Below are 5,893 nucleotides of genomic sequence, written 5' to 3' on the forward strand. Positions count from 1 at the left end.
CACGCAATGACTCTAAATAATAATGATCACGCCACCAAACACACATTCAGACTAAAGGAACCAGCCTGTTTTCAACATGTAAGAAGTAGAAAGTACAGGTATTTGTGTTCAACATGTAAGAAGTAGAAAGTACAGGTATTTGTGTTCAACATGTAAGAAGTAGAAAGTACAGGTATTTGTGTTCAACATGTAAGAAGTAGAAAGTACAGGTATTTGTGTTCAACATGTAAGAAGTAGAAAGTACAGGTATTTGGGTTCAACATGTAAGAAGTAGAAAGTACAGGTATTTGTGTTCAACATGTGAGAAGTAGAAAGTACAGGTATTTGTGTTCAACATGTAAGAAGTAGAAAGTACAGGTATTTGTGTTCAACTTGTAAGAAGTAGAAAGTACAGGTATTTGTGTTTAAAATGTAAGAAGTAGAAAGTAAAAATAAGTATTGGAGTAAAGTACTGATACCAGAACAATGTACTTAAGTACAGAAATAAAGTATTTGAACTCCACTACTTCCCACCTGTGTGTGTGTATGTATGTATGTATGTATGTATGTATGTATGTATGTATGTGTGTGTGTGTGTGTGTGAGCCAGAGACACACTCCTGGCTACTCATTGTTGTGATTGTACCTTGAATAGCACACACACATGGGGAGGGAAACTGTGACAGGAGCTGCATTCCAGCGTAGGTGAACACAAAAAAAAAGAAGTTAAACCACTCCCCTTTCTGGCTGCATCCCCTGGATTACTGCTAAATTCTTTCTGGTGGTTTTCACTTGTCAGAACAAGCAGAGGCACAACGTCAGCAATACAGAGACGGACAGAATCACACATAGAGAGAGAGCGAGACAGGCAAGTGTGATGAACGAGAGGAGGTTTACAAGAGTTTGAACACAAGATAGGCTAAAGAGGGAGGGAGTGAGAGAGGAAGAGACACAAACACACACACACACACTGACACACACTGAGGGGTGTGTCAGAGCAATTTAGTTCCTCAAGGAAGTACAACTCAACATTATCTTAAGACAGGGTGGCAGCACTGACAGAAGCGCTGCAGGAGGGCTTTTTTTTTTTAAAGCTTTTCATTCAGCTTGTGGTGAAAATGAAGACGTCTTTTTAAAATTCAACCGTCCTGTGCTGTCAACTTGAGACAGAGTGAAGGGAGAGGCAGATTTCTGACACACAAAAGGAGGGAGGGGGACTCTCACAACACTCAGGTAAGAAAACTTCTCCAGCTTTCGTGAAAAAAAATACACCAGGGGCCAGATTAGTGTTCTCTCTTTTCCCCTTGTTGCAAACTGTTCATAGCAGGCTAAGTTGAGCTATGATTGGAACAAAATGCGTGGCTTCTGTCAACTTCCCCATTTTTAAGCGCGCGTTGGGAGATATGCATGTTCTCACACAGTCATGCTGGAACAAGTACAGTGACATGCACAGCTGTGGAGCTCGCACTGATGTTTGCACATGCCGAGTGTTGCTCAACTCAAATCTCCTAGGCACTGAGTGGACTTTCCCTTCTCCGCTCGCCTGCTTTGACTTTAAGGCGCAGATAAAGACAGTAAAATGTCACTAGATTTCACTCACATTGGAGTGCGGATACAAGGTTTGCATACAAGGTGTGGGCCTCTGCGTATGATTCTTCAACGTTTAATAACTGCGGCCTGTTTCGCTTCCCTTTTGAGGCGAGATGTGGGGCTTCGTTGAGCAACAGAGGAGTTTTGCAATCCCGCAAGAGAAACTGTAATATGTGCTGTCTTAGAATCTGCTTAAAAAGTACCCAAAACATGAAATATGTCAAATAAAGAAAATCAAAACTATACATGAAACCAATATAATCTTTACAAAAGAGAGAGACCATTTAGTCAAAAACAACACCGAGCATTTGAACCTTCAAGACGGTTTGAAAACACACAGCGGAAGTGGCGTTTCGTCATGACACAACACTCGTCTGGCACAGAAAGAAATCCTGTAATTGTTTTATATTGCATCAGTAACAAGAACAGAGAAGTGGGCAGTCTCCCAATGGCCTGGGGTCTACATAATGAAAAACAGCTATTTTGTCATTGAAACCTCTAATATGTTAGTGTTTTGTCCACTAGTTGTCAGCTAAAAGATGCCCTGATGGTTGCTTTAATGCATTTCAACAATAGGCTCCTTGTTTTCATGATTGAGTTGTTCTGTGTTTTTTTTATTCTGGAACATTCTCACTGTTGGATCTGATCAAAGGCAGCTAAACGAGACCTCCTCTCAGCAGATACAACCCAGTCTGCTGGGGATGAAAGTCAGTGATGATGACTCTCTGTTTGAGCTCATAGCGAAGAGGCCCTGCTGTAATAACAGAACAAGGCACATTTTTCATCGGCTGAGTCAAAAGAGGCTCCGTGAACCCCCCTCTAAGCCCTGTGAGAGGATTTGTCTTCAACATATGCCGGAAAGGGCGAGGACAGAAAGAAGATGTTGGTTGTAAAACACCTGGAAAGTACTTTTTTTCTCCAAACATGCACAAGTTCATACATGTACACAAACAGTGAGGCTCAAATCGGGAGCTATCTGAGGAATGCTAAATATTTACGTAACCAGCAATCATCACTCTCCCCCCCGACTGTCCATTAAGCTCACGCTCAAAGATTCCTCAGCAGTAATGGCCTGTCCACACAGCAGCGTTAAAAAAAAATCTTTCAACTCTTCTCTGCCCATTGACTTTGAATGGGGTTCGCTTTTCGCCAAACTGCATTGTGGGGAAGCAAAGCGAAGATTTCCAGGATTTCCAGGATTTTCAGGATTCAAAAGTTGAGCAATGTTCAACTTTTGAAGCTGAGGTTGAAGCGTCAGCCAATCAAATCCCGTTTATGCAAATCTGTCAGTACAAGCGCTAGCCAATCAAACCGCGTGCAAGCTGGGAGAGACATACCGCAGTTCATTTTCTATATTCCTAAAAATGGAGGAGAAATTTGTTATTACGGTAGCAAATCACCCGGTTCTTTATGACCAGTCGCTAATAACTTACCGGGATACAAACCGGAGGAACCAGGCATGGAGGGAGGTGGCAGAGACAGTGGGTGAAACTGGTAGGTTTTTGCCTGTTTGGGGATTTTATATCCAGTTTACTTCGTTTTAACATTGCTATTGCTTTGTATGTCGGGGGCGGGAGATTCATGTGATTGGTTGTTGGTCGCAAGAAATCCCCAAGCTTTCAGACACGCCCACCTCCAAGGTTTTCAAGATTTTTTCAAAGCTGCTGTGTGGACGGGCCGTAACAGACTGTGATACCTGTTTTGTTATTTTACATTTTTGCACGGTGGCGGTATCAGATCTCTACCGGATCCAGGGAGAGAAACAAACACTTGAACATGTAATGCAGTCAACAGCGTTTAAAAGCCCTCTTCAGTCCATCTGCACCCCGAAAATTGGTGCTCAACATCGAAAGCGTCCTCCATGAGAGCGACTGTCCATTACAGGAAAGTGGTTTCATGGCAATATTCACAGAAATGTTGCAATTCAAAAATCGGCCTCCTGATAGATCTGCCTAAAAACAAACAACGTGGAAAACACAAAAAGTCAAGCAGCGACAGTCTCCAGCTGAGGGGTAACATTTCATTTCGTCTGAAAGCCTCACACTGTGCACGTCCCTCAAATCCCCGTAGTCTTTTTAGCAAATACATGAGATTGAAGCAGGAATCTGAAATAGTTATCACGCTGCTCCACTTCCATTATCACCGTTCAGGGAAATTAATCTAATGAATGTTCTTTAATTCCCCACAGGGAAGCCCAAGCTTTCGTAACAAAGCGCTCTATTCGAAATGTGACACTTGTTCACAATGAATGGCTGAGCATGTAAAATCGAAGCTAGTGAGATATGCCATAATAAAAGTGACTGTTTGCTTATTATGGATGTTGCTGCTGGGATTTGGTTGCACACAGGGGGACGGCGAGAGTCTCATCAGCCGCTAAATATGTGCATGATACGATCGTTAATGTGACCGGATAACTTTTTTGATTATTAGTGAGCCGTGGAGTCATTTGCTCACAGTGCTGACTGTGCAGTTGGAGAATGCAATCATTTGAACAAGGCTGTCTAATTAGCATAACCCTGCATGAAGGGAACGCATTAAAACAACCATCAGGCAGTCATTTAACCGACTGCTTATGGATATAATGCTGTTGAAAATGCACAGGGTGTTTCAGAACGTTTTTGTCATCTCTAGCCCAGTGATTAAGTAGCTTTTGGGTTCAGAGTGCTCACTTTCTGTTCCTACCCCTGATGCAATCTGGGAAAAGCCTGCATGGACCTGCCTCAGATATGCAGCCTTCCAGCTTCTCTCAAATACTTGCCCACACAGGCCAGAAGTGGTATTTAGTGCGGAAAACTACACTTAAAGACGCACAATAACAACTTAATGTGAGTGAATGTAAAAAGCAAAATGACCCAGGAAGTATTAGAGGGTACAGATGCAGACTGTAGATGCTTACTGTAAATACTTTGGATTAAGGGGAAGTGGGATTGGAGAGGTGTTTATGTGTGTGTTTATGTCCAATAAGGGACATACACACTATGTGCTTCATCTATGTCGAGGTTATATTACTCTAATCCTTTCGATAATTGTTATTTAAATGATGTGGAAACTCCTATTTTGTTTGATTTGTCGTCTCTAATAAAAACATCAGCTAAATAAAATGTTGTTTCCTCTGTGAATGATTCCCTTCAAACCTGCCTGCTTTCATGATAGAGATTAGGGAGGGAGAATTAAACGCAATTAAAAAGGAATTAATTCAAACTGTGTTGACAATCAAAAATAAACAGTGGGTTTTGTAGTTGTGTCACAGCGAGCAGTTTGCATGCTGATGACCTCCCGGGGGGCTTTCCTCTGATGGATGCTAGGTGTGGTTTAAAATCTCACAGGAGGAATTAAAAGCCTCCGTGGAGTCTCTTCCATGGCGCTACGAAAACAAACACAAACTAGAACTCACATTATATTAAAGCAGTGTTTTAAAGGTCACCTATTAGCTCAATCCACTTCTCAATGTCTCTTCTACATCAACATGTGTCCCCTCTTCTTCATGTCTCTTCTACATCAACATGTGTCTCCTCTTCTTCATGTCTCTTCTACATCAACATGGTTCCCTCTTCCTCATGTCTCTTCTACATCAACATGTGTCCCCTCTTCTTCATGTCTCTTCTACATCAACATGTGTCCCCTCTTCTTCATGTCTCTTCTACATCAACACATGTCCCCTCTTCTCCATCAACATGTGTCCCCTCTTCTTCATGTCTCTTCTACATCAACATGTGTCCCCTCTTCTTCATGTCTCTTCTACATCAACATGTGTCCCCTCTTCTTCATGTCTCTTCTACATCAACATGTGTCCCCTCTTCTTCATGTCTCTTCTACATCAACATGTGTCCCCTCTTCTCCATCAACATGTGTCCCCTCTTCTTCATGTCTCTTCTACATCAACATGTGTCCCCTCTTCTTCATGTCTCTTCTACATCAACATGTGTCCCCTCTTCTTCATGTCTCTTCTACATCAACATGTGTCCCCTCTTCTTCATGTCTCTTCTACATCAACATGTGTCCCCTCTTCTTCATGTCTCTTCTACATCAACATGTGTCCCCTCTTCTTCATGTCTCTTCTACATCAACATGTGTCCCCTCTTCTTCATGTCTCTTCTACATCAACATGTGTCCCCTCTTCTTCATGTCTCTTCTACATCAACATGTGTCCCCTCTGTGGAAAGAGACTCTGAAAGTTTCAGGAAAAAAGATGCTCTCTCTTTTTGTCCTGATCCATTTCTATAAAAACCTGTCTGAAAATGAGCTGATCAGATTTTGGCCACTTTATGATGTCATAACGATGTTTTGGCTTGAGTAACCATTAGCCAATCAGCAACCAAGGTAAC

This window comes from Notothenia coriiceps, unplaced genomic scaffold (genome assembly GCF_000735185.1).
Source record: "Notothenia coriiceps isolate Sejong01 unplaced genomic scaffold, NC01 NC01_scaffold00016595, whole genome shotgun sequence".
Classification (NCBI taxonomy): domain Eukaryota; kingdom Metazoa; phylum Chordata; class Actinopteri; order Perciformes; family Nototheniidae; genus Notothenia; species Notothenia coriiceps.